The 17,771-nt window shown below is 39.2% G+C and overlaps 1 protein-coding gene across 1 annotated transcript in view; it reads right to left on the bottom strand.

The window, feature by feature from the left end:
- LOC142001887 (bile acid receptor-like) overlaps nt 1-4,040 on the bottom strand; it is a 48,501-nt gene extending 44,461 nt beyond the window's left edge. The window contains exon 1 of the mRNA XM_074977524.1: nt 3,788-4,040. The gene's annotated coding sequence lies outside the window, so the exon portion shown is untranslated. The remainder of the gene's footprint in view (nt 1-3,787) is intronic.
- Between the last annotated feature and the right edge of the window lie 13,731 nt (nt 4,041-17,771).

The following is a 17,771-nucleotide window of genomic DNA, read 5'->3' as shown; positions in this document are numbered from 1 at the left end:
GTGCATTATATAAGAAGCCTAGTTGCTTAGCTCAGGGCAGTGGATTGTAGTAGTTGACAATACATCTAAATGTTAGGCATAAACACTATAATAGCTAAGTCCTTTTGTGACTGTAACCCATAGTGCTAAATTACATGTTCACACTTACATATTTGAATGTCAGCTGTGACCTCTGAATTTACAGCTTATGCTGGGTCAGTGTAAACTGGAATATTTGTTCAGAAAAGGAAACAAAAGAATATTAAAATGAAAAAACATGTTTATTTGAGATGTAATTATATTGTCACCATGATTAATATGCAAAAACAACTGGAATTTCCTGACTCTTGAAAATATAGTTAAGACAGCCTTTTAATACAGGTTGAACCTCTCTTGTCCAGCACCCTCAGGACTTGCCAAGTGCTGAATGAGAGATTTGCTGATTGACAGGAGGTCAACATTTTCTAGCATATTACCAACACTTCCACTGCTTTCTGGGCTCTTATAAGACATTTAGGGGTAAATTACAGCTAAATAACAGCCCAAAACACTGAGGTCATGGCTACACTAGCCCCTGCCTTTTGGAAAGGGCATGGTAATGAGCCACTTTGGCAGGTGCAAATGAGGCACTGCCAAGAATATGCAGCACCTTATTAGCATAACGGCAGCCACGCACTTTTTCAAAGTGCTGCTTTCAAAACGTACGCCACCCATGTGTACAGGAGCCTTTCAAAAGGACCCTCCCGGACTTGGAAAGCCCCTTCTTTCCATTTGGTTTTGGGAAAAAGGGGCCTTCGAAATCAGGGTCCTTTCAAAAAGCCTCTGTCTACATAGGCAGCATGCATTTTGAAAGCAGCACTTTTGAAACGTGTGGCTGCCATTATGCTAATGATGTGCTGCATATTCATGGCAGCGCCTCATTAGCATCTGCCAGAGTGGTTCATTACCATGCCTCTTCCAAAAGCTGGGGGCTAGTAAAGCCCTGACCAGAGAGTCAGGACTGGTGGCTGTAAACAAACTTTATGGGACCTCAGGAAACTTGGCCACACCCAGGATAAGTGGTCACCCAGCTAACTAAAATCATGCCAACTTACGGAGTTTGCCGGATGAGAGAGTTCTGGGTTAGAGAGGTTCAAGCTGTATAGATTTCAGGTATGAAACTGATTAGGATGGGAGGGTAGTAAATAAATATGGAAAATGAAAAAAAAAATGCTAAAAGAAGGAACTTCACTTTCTAGGACATTAAAGAGCTGTTAGTTTGCATAATTGCCAATAGCGTTTGTATATGCTATAAACTGAAATGCTCTGTCTCTCACATTGAGGAGGTTAGCAGGAATGAGGGTTTCACCTGCAAATATAAATTGTGGAGCTCTTGTGGTGTTCCAGAGCAGAGTACCTACATGCACCATAGTGGCTGTCTCTAATCACGTTCACCCTAGGAGGTCCACAGAGAATAAACCAAGAATTCTGTGCAAGTTACTTTCTCAGCCCACATGTCCACCTGCAGTATTCATTTCATACACCTCTAAGTTAGGCATACAAGTGCACAGAACACAACCTTCCTTGGTGAATTTAGCAACAAACAAAAGAGCAGTTGGTAAGCATACAATTTTCAAAGTATCATAATGTGGTCAAATCATAAACAGATTTCACCAGAACATTCCAAAGCTGTTTCCATGACAAATTTTAATGTTTTACCTCCAGCAGAAGATTTATAACTATTTTTATAACAGTAAAAGAATTTCCACACACACACTCTTGTCTTATTTGACCATTACTCCTTACATTTAAAAAAAAAAATCTTTGTACAGAGATGAAGCCTAGAGAATAAATTAAAAATTAAAAGTTTCTAGAAATTGAGATGAAAAACAGCATGATAAACTGGGAAATATAGTCTGAAGCACCCTTAATTAGACCAACTACTATCATATCCGTTATCTAGGATTATATTTAGTGTCACATGTAGGGCCCAACACATTAGTCTTCAAGCTGCTTTATGGTAAGATTTTTCCCATAGTGGAGTACATGTTATACCTTGCTGATTTGTTTTTGTGTTTTATTTTGCTGCTTCTGATGTTATTCCTGCTCAGGCTGTTGTAAGGAAAGTCTTTTTTCATAGTTTTTAGGAAGCATATAAAAGCAACAAAAGGTCCTCTCCACAGTGACATAGGATAAATTTTGCAAAAATGCCTAAGTTGTTGATAGATATGAAAGTCAGTGGTACTTAGGTTCCTAAGTAACACAGCCACATCTGAAAATCGTTTTACTTTTCTAACCTTACTTTTGATAGGCTTAAATCTTCAGTAAGTGACAAAATATAAACTAGCCTATCTACTGAAACTATCAATTGCCATCTACTACGAATCTTGTGTATGTCATACCAAGGTTCAGGAATATTCAGCTATTAGTCCTAATCAAAAATTTGTCAGTTATCTTCAATTTATCGAAAATGGAATTTTAAAGGTAAACTCATCAATTTATGAAAAGTAAAGTATGAACTTGTGACCCCAAACTATCTCAGTCAATTACCAAAAGTCACATATACAAACTAGATATACTGGGCATCCATTTCCATGTAATTAATGGCAGAAGATATTGTTTTTCATAATTTCAGTATGGTGGTTGCTACAATGTGGGACATATTTCTTTAAGGAGACCCTCCAGGAAGCTCTTCAAAATGTCTGAATTTATAGTACATTAACGTGTATCATAAATATTTTGACAGTTGCGTCAAAAGGGAAATTTCTTGTTCCAAAGGAATTTGAGGAACTTGAGCTGAAGGTCTTTTAGATTTATGTAGTGCATCACATAGTCTGGGAAAGAAAATATGAATGAACAACTGCACAAATTAAGCAGTGGATTTCAATCTCAGTTTAATAGAATCAGATAACATAGTGCTTCATAAATCAGCTTTTAATAATATGAGTTCTAGTGGGTTTTTTTAATTTATTATGGATATTTGTTTTTAAGTATGTGAAGAATCCCAAATTAAACCGCTTTCTGAGGAAAGCTATCCCCCACCTCCCCACACACACTGTAAAAGACATTAGCTGTGTTCTTCTGTCTCTATGGTGCATTTTGGGGGGACTTTCCATAACAGGGATTGCTTTATCCTATTGGTGGATTTTTATGTAATGATTTTGTAAGCTTTGCTACTTAATCTTTTGAATAATTGCTATGTGGTTAACTATTTTAAAGCAATAATTAATATAAATTGGAAAAATAAAGGAAGACAGATTGTCCCTCATTGTATAACTTTGATGTCTGTCTATATGGTTAGCTGAGAACTGGTAATATTGAAATGAATCCACTACTAAACAAAAGTTAGTTTAGAAGGACATCAACCATAAAATGTAATTTATTTTTGTACAGTTCACAGACACTTTTGCCTTAACATACAGGATTAATTTTACCTCCAAATCTAATGCTGAATGTGGCACAGAATCCTTGGAGTTCTGAATCTGCCATTGCATTATGATTACGAGATTAAAATAGTCCAAGTTGTTATTGCACTGAAGTTTGCACTTCCTTGTTATCGTCAGAAGAGGAAAATGCCTCTCTTGAATGGTTAGTATATTGTAGGTCACTAAATCAGTTTACATATGTGTAATACTCCAGAAACAAAATAACTGGCCATAAAGAATGTCTTATTTTAAAGGTATAGTTTTTTATTTATTGTTCCTTGATCAGCATTTTAAAAATCAGATGACAAAAGTGTAAAATAAACTGCAAGTATTTTAAAAGAACTCTGTTAGACTGGCATTGTAAGATCCCCAAGCTTTTAAAGAGAACTGAATAAAATACTTACATATAGTAGTTACAGAGAGACTGCCCTCTCCTCTTAGAGTGAGTCTGTGAAGGTAAAGCAGTTACTTCAACTTTTGATTTGCAGCTGGAGCAAACAGAGACTTTTCCCTATTTATCAGTTTCTTTGCATATGCTTAAGCTCCAGACACTCTGCAGACCAATGCTTCAGCCTATCTGAGACACAAGCTTCCCACACAGCCTTCCCTAGGGTCACAGCAAGGGCAGCTGCAAGTGAACATAAATCAATAACTGTATCATCAGGGACAGAGGCCACTGGGACTCTCATGTCATACTTTCCCAGAGTTCTCTATAATCATTTTACAAAATATTTTGCTTTCTTGATAGAATTTAACATTCTCCTAAATTTGATTGCTTAATGCTAGCATCTCTGCAAATTAATAAACAGACACTGCTTAGTAAAAGACCATAGCAATGCTATTCTTTTAATGTGTATATATATGCTATAATAAATTCAATTTGGAAACGTTATTTGTGGCCAGTACCTCTAAACTATGTAAACATTAAACTCTTCCTATATATTTTAATTTTAACATGTTATGCTGCTATGTTGTACAGGAAGATTAAGTCATGTCGCCATTACATGTTGCCTATGGTTTTGCCATTTGTTAATCAGCACTTAGACAGCTGGTTTTTTTTTTTATATAATTTAAAACATACCTAGGATTCTATTGCTCAAGGTAGCTCAGGATCCCAACAGCCCATAATTCTGGTGCGCACACCTTCATGAATGGACTTCAGGGAACCTTAGGAAGTCTCTGTATGTGGATCTTTTGGAGTTTCTTTCTGTTGTTTCTTTTCATTTATAAAGCATTGAATAATCTGACACTTGGCATTCTTAATGGCCAAAGAAGTAGTTAGTGCCAGTTTTCATTGTGCTGCATTGTATTATGCTCAGGGTCCTAACAAGTTCATAGCCTGCAAAACATGTCACAGACCCTGAAATCTCGTGTCCTCCCATGAAATCTGCTGTTTTGTGTGCTTTTATTGTTTATTATACAAATGTCATGGGGGGCACAAAATTTCTCACATTGGGGATCTGACCCAAAAGGAAGCTGCAAGAGCATCACAAGATTATTTTACTCGGTTGATGATACTGCCACCCTACTGCACTGCTGTCAGAGCTGGGCAACTGAAGACTAGTGCTTGTAATGTTAGCCAGGCGCCCAGCTCTGAATCCCTCGAGTTGCAGTGCAGAAGTAAGGTTGGCATTACCAGACTCATGTCGAATTTACATCTGTACTACTGCTCACAGAGCTGGGTGGCCAAAGAGTGGAGGCCTAAGGGCTCAGTTCTGCAGGCAGTAGTGCAGAAGTAAGGATGCCATCCTTTCGTCTGCACTGTTGCCGGCAGTAGCTCTGCCCTCAGAACTGGATTCCTGGCCAGCAGCCACCACTCTCCAGCTGCTCTGAAGGCAATGCTGCTGCAAGCAGCTGAATAGAAATAAGGGTAGTAATACCACAATACCCCACTCCACCACAATAACCTTGCAACCCCAAACACAGCTCCTTTTTGGGTCAGGAGCCCTACAACTACAACATCATGACATTTCTGATTTAAATATGTGAAATTATGAAATTTACCATTTTTAAAATCTTATGACAGTTAAATTGACCAAAATGGATAAAAAGTTTGGTAGGCCCTTAACTGGGCATACTTGAGTAGTGAGGTTCTGTTTTGTATTGTATTCTACCATAATGCACAGTAGTTGAGTAGCTGCCTAGCTATAGTTCTTGAAACTAATAAAAAAACTCCAAGCTTCTTCATTTTGAAAGCTTTTTTGTTAATTTAGCCATGGGCTTTCAGAAATTCCCAGGATATGATCTCAGACTTTCAGGTCAGGGTCCTCTCACATTAAGCACTGTGATTTTCCTACTCTGTGCCTGACATAAGGCTGAGGAAGGATCAGATGGTTTAAATTTGGACTCGGCTCGCATTTTATGTTTTTTTCTGGCATTTCATATTTTCAGCATTAGTTTTTGTTGTTTCCTCAGGATTAGCCACTCTTTTCTTTGTAATTGACGATGACTTTTCACAATTTTTGCTATAGATTTACTGGTTCTTGCAAACAGTCTTGATAACATATGTTAGTTCCCTGCACAGCAAATTAATTTAAACAAATCAGAGTAATATATGCAATAAATAATACATACAACAAATAATGAGCATGAACTGATTTATATAGTATTTAGCAAATAGGCATAGCTCAGCTTTGAAAACACTTCCTAGTCAACAGCATGATGGCAAAGGAAATCACCCAGTTCAGTGAGCATGCTTTGCTTGACGGAGAAGGTTTAATTTATTTCACTCAGTCTAATGAATTCAGGCTCAAGTTATTGCTAGAACTGATTGTATAGGTCAAACCGTAGAGTCTGGAAATACCAGTTCAATCCAGTGTATGGAAGTGAGGATGTCTCCATCCGTTTATCTATTTCAGCTTGTGGGATGAGGATGTGTCCATCTACTCAATGGTCTAAGAAATGTGATCAGCATCTTCTGGAGTCTGAGCTTAGCAGACAGCTTGTACATGATAGATGATAGATAATTGCTGTTCCTGAACCCTGTTTTATTTTCCAAGCCCAGCATTAATCAGAACCTTAAAATTCAGAGCCCTTATGGGTTGGAGTGCTCAGGAGATCTTGTCTATAAATGAGTTGGTATTCAAACAGTTAAAGGAAATCATATCCAGAGTCCAGCTGGATTTTTTCTGCATAAATGACTCTTCCTGCTTGATATGGTATTGGATTGTTTATGCCATGTTAGTAATTAACCACTATCAACCTCATTAATGAAACATAAACCACCTTTTCTACTCATTTATTAAGCACTTGTCAAACAAAATTTAAACAAAGCACAGAATCCCAGAAAAGTTATAACCCTTTAAAAGCTACTGATACTTTGATTGTAAATCATTGTGGTCACTTTTTGTTGTTTTTCATTAAAAATTAAATGGAAATCATGGAGTCATCTATTGCTTTTGGCTAACTCTCCAGAGGTCAATCTGAGATCTTTTACATAGGGGCAACAGTGTCTAGATAGTAATGTTGGCCATTTCAGTGTCAAATACTTATGTTTCAGCTCTTTACTGTAAATCAGAAGCAAGAGTCAAACCCAAAACAATCTGGAAACCTTCAAAACACATTGTTAATTTTACCAGAATAACTGTTGTAATATGTGGGACTATGTTATAATTATTGATTGTATTATAGAAATTTTTCACTGTATGTCATGCATAAGAAGCATAACTGATGGCAGCAAGATGTGAAAAATTGAAAGAGAGCACTTAAAATCAGTGTGATACTTGTGCATCAAAATAGTCTACTTTTTGGCTTTATGGATTTTCAGTTTTACAGAAATAAAGACAAACATAAAACTATCATGAAAACATAATAAGTGACAAATATACTATGTGCTGAGAATTACCTAAATCTACAGTTTTTCTGCTCACCTATTTCTTGGATGAATAATTGTTCCCATTTATATATTAAGGTGATAAAGATACAAATGGCCTTGCAGTGTTTCATGAAGCAGTATATACTTCCAGTAGTGTAGAAGCTAATGTACAAAATTCTGTTAATTGGAGGTGAAATTCACCCTTGCAGAAGACTAGCCAAAGCTTATCCATTTCTTACATACCACTTTACATGCCTGAATTTCAATGGTGCAAAGCACTTATGCTGGCTCTCTGTATGAATCATTTTCATCCTGATTGGATGTATTTTTCAGTTGTAATAACTCATTCACATGTAGTTACCTAAAAAATCAGCGCCTAGAGCTGCCCAAATAGAAATTGTCCTTTAGCATGTTCTGGAAGTCTCTGCAGATGGTAATGTAAATGGTAGTGCAGATGAAAGGAAAATAATTGCCTGCCCCTCACATTAGAGCTTTCATGCCCTGCACAGGGAGATGAAAGAACAGTAGGATCTCTGAAGAAATACAAGCTGTGACGTGCTGGTTCTTCACCTTAGGGCACCATTCATGATACAATACAATCACTGAAGGTGACTACAGGCCCAGTCCTTTACCTCAGGTGCAGGATCAGTCACTAAGAATTGTAGGAAGGAAGAAGGTGGCTTTTGTAGTAATGTCACTGACTCATAGATACCACTGATTTTGAAGAGGCTGGGGAGGAAAGAACCAGAAAAAGGGTTCTAACCATGTGCTATATTGTTACAATAGAGAGGCACAGGACCAAACAATCCCACTGCACAGTAAGAAACACAAACGCGGTAGGCAACCAGCTTGACTTAATAGGGAAATCCTTGGTCAGCTTAAACTCAAAAAGGGTGCATATAAGAAGTGGAAATTTGGAGAGGTGACTGAGGAGGAGTACAAATATACAGCTGGAAAATGCTAGGCAAAGGCACAATTGGAACTGCAGCTGGCAAGAGATGTGAAGGGTAACAAGAGGGTCATCAGGGAGGATGTGGGGCCATTACTGGATGAGAGAGGTAACCTAGTGACAGATGATGTAAGAAAAGCTGAAGTACTGAATGATTTTTTTTGCCTCAGTCTTCACAGGCCAGGACAGCTTCCACACTGATGCTAGACAATGCAGTATGGGAAGGTGGAGGGCATCCCTCAGTGGGGAAGGAACGAGTTAAGAGCTACTTAGAAAAAAATAGATGTACACAAATCCATGGGTCTGGATTTAATGCATCCAAGGGTACGGAGGGAATTGGCAGACGTCATTGCCAAGACTTTGGCCATTATCTTTGAAGACTCTTGGAGTTCGGGAGAGATCTTGGATGACTGAAAAAAAGCAAATGTAGTGCCCATCTTTAAGAAAGGAAAGAATGACAATCCAGGGAACTATAGACCAGACAACCTTACCTCAGTACCTGGGAAAATAATGGAAGGGATCCTCAAAGAATCCATTTTGGAGCACTTGGAAGAGGGGAAAGTGATCAAAAGTAGTCAGCATGGATTCACCATAGGCAAGTCCTGCCTGATCAGTCTGACTAGCTTCTGTGATGAGGCAACAGTCTCAGTGGACATGGGGAAGTCAGTGGATGTTATATACCTTGACTTCAGCAAAGCTTTTGATATAGTGTCCCACAACATTCTTGCCCATAAGATAAGGAAGTATGGACTGGGTGCAAGAACTACAAGATGGATAGAAAGATGGCTTGACAGTTGTGCCCAAAGGGTAGTGGTCAATGCCTCAATATCTGGATGACAGTCGGTTTCAAGTGGAGTGCCCCAAGGCTTGGTTCTGGGGCAGTGTTGTTCAATATCTTTATTAATTTGCTGGATGAGGGACTGTATTGCATTCTCAGCAAGTTTGCAGATGATACCAAGCTATGGGCAGAAATAGATGCAGTGGAGGGTAGAGATAGGATCCAGAGTGACCTGGATAAATTGGAGGATTGGGCCAAAAGAATCTGATGCAGTTCAACAAGGAGAAGTACAGAGTCTTGCACCTGGGATGGAAGAATCCCGAGCATTGTTATAGGCTGGGAACCAACAGGCTAAGCAGCAGTATAGAGGAAAGGGACCTAGGGATTATAGTAGATGAAAGGCTGGATATGAGTAAACAGTGTGCCCTTGTAGCCAAGAAGGCCAATGGCATATTGGGGTGCATTAGGAGGAGCATTTTGAGCAGATCTAGAGTGGTGGTTGTTCCCCTCTGTTTGGCACTGGTGAGGCCACATCTGGAGTATTATGTCTAGTTTTGGTCTCCCCAGTATAGAAAGGATGTGGATGTACTGGAGCAGGTTCAGAGGAGGGCAACAAAAATGATTAAGGGGCTGGAGTATATGACCTATGAAGATAGGCTGAGGGATTTAGGCTTGTTTAGTTTACAGAAGAGAAGACTTAGAGGTGATTTAATAGCAGCCTTCAACTTCCTGAACGGGTGCTCTAAAATGGATGGAGAGAAACTGTTCTCAGTGGTGACAGAGGGCAGAACAAGGGGGAGTGGTCTGAAGTTACTGAAGGATAGGAGTAGGTTAGATACTAGGAAAAACTACTTCACTGGGAGAGTGGTGAAGCACTGGAATGCATTTTCTAGGAAGGTGGTGGAATCTCCATCCCTAGAGGTTTGTAAGTCCCAGCTTGACATAGTCATGGCTGGGATAACTTAGTTGCGGGTTGATCCTGCTTGGGGTAGGGGGGGTGGACTCGATGACCTCTTGAGTTCCCTTCTAGTTCTATGATTCTATGAAAGGAATCTTTATTCTGAAATCTTACTGTTCCTTATTAGAGGCTCTAGGGAGGTTAAGTGCATACAACTAGTATGTGAAACATGTTACTGTTTCCCATGCCCTCTCCTTATCACCTGACCCCCGCCCCAACACAGCCACCTGTTGCAGCCAATCTTAATTTAAGAAAGGCTACTCAGCCTACAGCACTTAGCACAATGGGGTCCCAACCTGAGTCTAGGCTCTGCTCTGCTACATACAGTAAATTAATAATCTAAAGCCCTGAGATCTGGGACAAGGGAACCATTCTGTTGCAATACCAATTCATCCTGGGGTTTTCTTCCTTGGCAATTTAAAGGCTTGTGCTCACTTCTGTAGCTCTGGCAACAAGATTTGTTTGGCATTTCCTGACTTTTGAGCATTTATTTGTACAGCCTTAGCCTTCCTTTGAGGTAGCTTTCTGTACAAATCAATTAAATCAGAAAGAATAGTCTTTAGAAGACATAATTCTTTTGTAGCATGGGGGTGAAATCCAGAGATTGAGGTTCAGCCATGGAAATTTCATCAAGCAGCACCCTTCCACTTGGATTTACACAGATTTCAAAAATTCCATTACTCAACTCTGACCCAGGGAGAAATATCTCTGAGATCCAGTGAACAGCTCCTGTTTAGCATTTTAGGGTATTCTTTCTTTTCTGCAGCTTAATCCAGTTGGCTTGGTGTTAGATAACATGAAGGCTGTTTAATGTCAAAGACATCAGAGAAATCTTCCCAGTAAAATTAAGAGAGAAATAATGTCAATGGAAGGCATAAATTCTCATTTCAGTTCTCACATGCTTTCCTAGAATAAAGTGGTGGGAAAATACTTCAGAGAGAAAGATGGATTTGAATGATTTCCTTGTAACAGTGCATCATGTTCTCTTGCAATCATGAAACGCAAACATGTTTATATTTCTCACTAATCATCCTATACTGTGAAGAATTAGGACTGGCTGTTTCATAAATACATAAAATAGTTAGACACCAAACTGCTGCTACATTTCAGTCTGACCTGAGTGCCCAGCTTCCTTAGGCTCCTTTGAAAAAGGCTATCCTAGAACTCAATGTGCATTGGAGTGGCATTATTCCACCTAAAAAGTGTGGGTGTTCAGAAACTGGCACAACTGGGTAGGTAGCAGAACTGGTGCAGTCCCAATGTGCATGAATAGAAGAAGAAACCAGGAGGTGCATAGGTTGTCTGTGTCCCTTCACCTGACAGAGCTGCGCTGAACTTTTCTATTCCATGAAGGTCATTTTGTAGCACCACAGTAAGAGGAGATAGGTGAGTTGGCTTCCATAATACACATCCTTTGGCCAGACATCGCCATTATTCCACTTGGCTGGTGAGACAACAACTCCAGAGCCTATTTAAGCACTGAGACTCCATGGCTACGTCTATTCTACCCCCAAACTTCGAAATGGCCACGCAAATGGCCATTTCGAAGTTTACTAATGAAGCACTGAAATGCATATTCAGCACTTCATTAGCATGTGGGCGGCCACAGCACTTTGAAATTGACGCGGCTTGTCCCGACAGGGCTCCTTTTTGAAAGGACCCCGGGTACTTCGAAGTCCCCTTATTCCTATGAGCAGATGGGAATAAGGGGACTTCGAAGTAGGCGGGGTCCTTTCGAAAAGGAGCCCCGTCGGGACGAGCCACGCAGCAGTGAGTCGTGTCAATTTCGAAGTGCCGCAGCCGCCCGCATGCTAATTAGATGCTGAATATGTATTTCAGCGCTTCATTAGTAAACTTCGAAATGGCTATTTGCATGGCCATTTCGAAGTTTGGGGCTAGTGTAGACACGGCCCATGTGACATACTCAAATATTTGCTTTTAGCACAGAAACCTACATTTGTTCCTGAAATATTATAGTGCGCAGATATTGGGGATTCACATATGAAATATTAAAGTGGCAACGTACAGCTCATCAAAGCTGGATAACAAATTCTTGTGATGTTGGTGATTTTAAATGAACTTATGGAGTAACGATTTCAAATATTCAGGTCCTGGCAACACGAAAATATGTTTTTAAAGAACATCAGTGAAATCCCAGATTTAAACCTGCTCTCCATAAGCACACATTGTATTAAGCACTGTAAAATAATTGTTGTAGAATGCATCCATCAGTATTTGATCAGGCATGGAGTGTGGCTGCATGGAAATTAAAATAGCTGAATATATCTTTAATCCATTTATCAATTATAATGATTTTCTTTTCTTCCAGCTTGGATTCCATCCTGTGGAACTTTGTTTTAATGCTATAACAAATACTAGACTCATCAACTTGAACTACATAGTGTTATGGTAGATTCTTCCAGATTTGTCAAAACTGAGTAATTAACAATGAGGTTGCATTTCTTCATAGTTTTGAAATCCACTTTCCAACATGTGCACTTGACATTATAAAATTTTCTCGCATCATTTCTGTTTTGAACAGCAATTCTAAACAGAGTATAAGGATAAGAAAAGAGTAGACAGGAATAAATCAGCAAAGTGGTGAGTTGTGGCAATTCTATTGATCCTGCTAATTGCATCAGTTTTTGTCAAGGTGAGTAAGAATTTAATCACAATATGGCTTCTCCTTCAGATTAATACCATTATCAAACAGCATTTTAAAGTGAACCATCCAAAATTTATAAATTATATTTAGAATTACGTAATTATATTTTTAGCCTAAATTGTAAGCAGCAATATCCAGCCTCTAAGGCAAGAATTGTCTTCTTTGGACCTAATTCTCTTCTAATTTCCACTGCTGTTAATCAGGAGTAACTCCACTGTGCCTAATGGATTTTTCCTGGTGTAGAAATAGCAGGGATGTGAGAAGAATAATTTCCAACTCGCAACAGAGCCCATTTCTGCTGGGAATACTCTGTGGAAGCTAAATCAGCAGAGAATTTGGCCAATAGTCTCTTGTCCCAGGCTGACCCCACCCCTCTGTTGATGAGCATGACAGTCAAACACTAGTTTTGGCTAAATGCAAGAATCTCCAGTGGAGGCCAGTTTAGCCAGTCTTTCTCCACTGCCATCCCCATCTCTGATATTGTCCCTTCGTTCTGTTGACAGTCAACAGAAGGAACGTTTACTTTATTTCCACTTCTTCTAGTTCCTGGGCTTTGACTGACAGGGGGCACCATACATGAGGGATGGCACACAGGGTAGCACTGTTTTAAGGCCAATTGGACCAGGTTTTGGACTTGTCCCTGCTTCTACTAACATTGCACTCAGTGGTCTATAAACCCCACAGTGCTGAGGAATGCTGTCTTGTCTGCACTGCATGCTATTTTATTAATTCTTTCACTCAACTGCAAGTCTGACCAAAAAAAAAAAACATTCCTTCTGAGTTTATGCTGTGAGCATTCTACATTATTCTCCAGTGCAGAAATACTGCGTGTGACTTTCCAAGATGGCCTAGAAGCATTTTGCACTGTAGCACTTTTGTTCTTTTTGGAAGCATCTTTTCATATCCAGTAAATACTTTTCCTGCTAGAACCGCTGTTCTGTTTGACAAAATACAGCCATTCGGCTAAGAGTTATTAAAAGCATTAAAGCATTAACCTCTTGTAACCTCATTTTTCACTTTGTACACATACATAAGTGTTTAATTGAACCGAAGTTAAACACTGAAGAGTTTGAGAGGCCAACTTTATACATTCTCTTCAGTTTATACAGAGTCAACGTGATAAGAAGCCAAAGGAATTTAGAAAGACTCCACAGTACTGACGATACTCATCACTTTATTTGTAGGATAAGCTTTGCTTCTGCAGTTTTAAAAAGACTGCTCCATTTGCGGAGTTAGACTAAAACCTCAACTGAGAAGAATTTCCAGTGTTTAAATAAGTTCTGTATTCCTGAGACATGGACCTCTTCTCTGCTGCATTGGATCACAATGGTTCTTTTAACTTAACTAATTATTTTTGTCCCAATGGCTTGTTTTGGGAGTGGTCAGCTCAGTTCTTGAACTACACTCAGAGACTGTAGGTTTACCTATGTGAGGCACTAGTTTCTTCAGCTTCTCCTTCACTTGGCTCTTAAATACCAGCTGGTTAGAATCTTAAGCAAGCATGCTTTACATTGTGAAATGGAACTAAAACAGTGGTATACTCCATTTTACCTGTCTTCTTGGTTTCCTCCTGTTCCAGGAGTGATAAGCCTTGAATCGTCTTTAAAGTAAACATGATAATACCAATGAATAATCATTAAAGCCCAACCAAAAAACGAATGGCTTGAAGTCAGATATTGTCAATGCATAGGTGTAATTATAATGCACCAGAGGTGCTATGCCCTCTGCTGCCATATGATGGACTTGCTGATGGTCTGCTAGCTGCCCTAGTGGAGCTGTTCCTTTACTGGGCTGAGTCAGATTAAAGTTCTTGGCATTGAAGTTCTGAATGCCTCCCAAGTGAGGGACTGAAAGAAGGAGGGCCATGTGTCCCAGATCTTAAAGAAAGCCTCTGGGCCAAACTAGACCCACCCCATTTTACCTGCAACCTATGCCAAGACTGGAGGAAACAGAAAAGCAAAGAGCCTGGCTCAGTTTGGGACTGATTAGCAGGAGGTTCAGCAGTCTGAGGACAGGAACCACAGCCTGTCTGCTCATCAGCCATAGGGGTAAATAAGCCCCCACCATATCCGTCTGGGCAAAGGAGGGAACCCACTGAGAGATACCAACTAAGGGGAATCTGGAGTACTGGTGACATTCCCCAAACTTAAGGACTAGCTAGGGAGTGATTCACGGTTGTCCAGCCAGGAGCAGAGCAGGCAGTGGGCCAGTGCCCCTCATTTGCTGTCGACTTATGCTGTGATCTAGCCACTAGGCTACCCAGCCATCAGAAACCTGGCCACACCTCATGTATATTCTGAGTTCTTTGAGATCAAGGATGAGTTCTTCCATATTCTAGGCAAACAGATGAAGTACTGTTTTTTGTACATACATACCAGCATCCATTGCCCTCACAGACCCATATCAGATGTACTCTGTATAACAGTTCATGAGCTCTGCTAATTGGTATTGAGACGCAGTGACCTAGCTGTGGAATATCCAGTATAGCATGGGCTGCTACAGGTCAGATCTGAGTTGCATCAGCAGAGTTGAGACTGGGTTGGAACTCGAACAGCAGGAGGTGTGGTGGGCAAGACAAAAGTGAATCAAGAGGGCTGAGAGCCTAGGCCTGACCTCACTCTCTACATACGAGAGGTCAGGATGAAGATATTTTGATACAAGTGTAGGTTGGGAAAAGGAGGGAAGTGCTTTGAATGGGATTGAGAGGCACAATGCCCATCTGAGACCAGTGATATCAATCTTTCAACTTCCCTGTTTCAGTAAGCATAAAGCAGCTATATCATCGTTGTAGCATGTCTGAGCATTCATGAATGTACTTGATTTATCCAGTATGAAAAAGAAAAGCAGATACTAAAAATATCCCAATCTTAATATTTAGCAATGAGATGATAATTAAGAAAAGTGCCCAGAAGGTAACAGAAAACTATGCTATAAAACTCAAGCCAGTTTCTACTTCCATAAAAGACCTGCCATAGTCAAAGCAACATTAAATGTTCCAGGATAGCCAAATGAGTCACTCTAATATGTTACTAATTATATAAATGCTGTGTTGGTGTTATAAATATGGCTGCTTGAATTATCCCTAACTGGTAAGAAAATCCCAGAAGTCAGTTGTTGATTTGAAATTGTCTTATTCAGCAACTCTTGATTAGGCCCTTTAGAATTTTTGCTCTGTGATAACAAAGATGCTTTTATCTATTAAGGAAGCCTCTTAAATGATTATTCTGTATCTTTATTGATGGGTTTTGAAATATTAAGGGTAAGTTATCTAAGTATTGTAGATTTAGCTCTCTACAATCAATGGGAATTCTGTTGCTAAAACCCTGCCTTATTCTTTGAAACAAATAATATGTTTGGTGGTAATAATGAAAAGCAAAAAGCCCTGTAGAAAAAATGTACATTAGACATCAAGGGCAGTAAATGTCACGAACAGTCACTTCACTTAGCAAATAAGTAACAAAGAACGAAGTCAGCATACAGAAATTCTGTTATTTTAACTTGAGAGGAGGATGTTTACTGTGAAAAGGAACAAACAAGAATATTAGATAAGAGGATAGATCAACAAAACTCAGACCAGAATTTATCAATGTGAAAGGCTGTATTTAAACAGGTAACCAGAACCCCCTTGGGTCAAGGATGTGTGCCCTGTTCCAAATATATAACACTGCATGGCACTGGTATTCAGTATATATAAGTAGTAAATACTGAGTCAAAACCATCCCAGTAGAATTCCCTTAGCTGAGTGTTACATCAGGCATTAAACAGATTTACTATGTTTAAAAACATACACTGTATTTTAAAATTGCTTGTATTCATATGTTCCTAATAAGGGAAAAATGTGTAAAGCGGTCCTTTGGACTAGGTTTTATTTGTGTAGTCAAAAGCATGTTAAACAGACATTATCTAATTGTTTTATTCCACTTTTCAAGGTTATGGCTGCTGTGAGTGCCTATGGTGTGGGAGGACAACCATGAGGAACTGTTTCCTGAAAAATCTGTTTGTTTGGAAAATATGTTTTCTAATTCAAGAGACTCAGTCACAAAATATATATATGTAAATATGCAACCCATGAAGTGAATTAAATCAGAGAAATTTTAGGGCCAGCTTTATGCAAGTACATGACCACATGATTTTCACAATGTTACTGGGAGTTACACCTGTGCAACCTTTCAGAGTCTAGGAAGTTTGTAAACCTGGGTGTACAGCAATCACTTTATTAGACTTCTGTCTTGTTAATGGTTCAAAGGCATCATTTTCTACCTCAGTGAGCTCTTTCTTTCCATAGCCAGGTCACACAGATGAAAACATTGTCATTATGTGGACTTAGTAAATAAATACTATATTATTATTTTGCAGTTACTTGCCTCTTCTTGACCCAGGCACTCAAAGGAATGACAAAATATCAATAATTAACCCACACCATACCATATGTAATTAAGAAGGTTTAATCATCTCTATTTCACAGATATATAATCAGAGGCAGAAAGAGGTGAAGTGACTTGCCAAAGGTCACATAGCAAATGTTTAGCAGAGCTTGAACAGAACACAGTATTTGTGATTCTTAGCTCCAAACTACTAGATCACATCCAACTTCCACAGCTAGGAATGGAATCCAGGAGTTCTGACACCCCAATCCCTTGTCCTAACCATTGTACGCTATTGCACACTTTAAATAAATGCAACATTTTAAACTTTAAATTGATAGAAAGCCTTTCTTCAGGCTGCTTTGGTATCCTATCAGTGTCCACTTACTTTTCACATAGAAGTTTTTGTTATATCTCTGCTTTCTCGAAATATACCATTTTTCTGTTAGATGAAATTTCCAGAATTATAGTCAGTCAGGAAAATTTTACAACATTCTTAGTCTTCTACTATCCCTATCCTTACAAACAGCCTTTGTAGGCAGGATGGCCAAAGGATGGGGCATTGGCTTAAGACACCTGTGTGCCATTCCTTGCTCTGCCACAGATTTCTTAGATAAGTTTGGAAAAATTATTTAGACTCAGTTGTCTGTCATGATAGTATTTTCCTGCTCACAGTGGTGTTGTGAGGCTAAATATGTTGAAGTTTATGAAGCGCTATTGACATCTGCATATGACAAGTGACACAGAAGAAAGGCTGATTATTTGTGTGATTGTTCTTTCCAGTTTAGCCTCATGGACTACAGTTACAGTACAGCAATCTGTCAACAGAAGTGTCTGTCAGAAGAGATTTCCCGACAAAG

Source organism: Carettochelys insculpta, chromosome 26, assembly GCF_033958435.1.
Source record: "Carettochelys insculpta isolate YL-2023 chromosome 26, ASM3395843v1, whole genome shotgun sequence".
Classification (NCBI taxonomy): domain Eukaryota; kingdom Metazoa; phylum Chordata; order Testudines; family Carettochelyidae; genus Carettochelys; species Carettochelys insculpta.
Note: the sequence above shows the minus strand (reverse complement) of the source record. Positions and strands in the feature narration are given on the sequence as shown.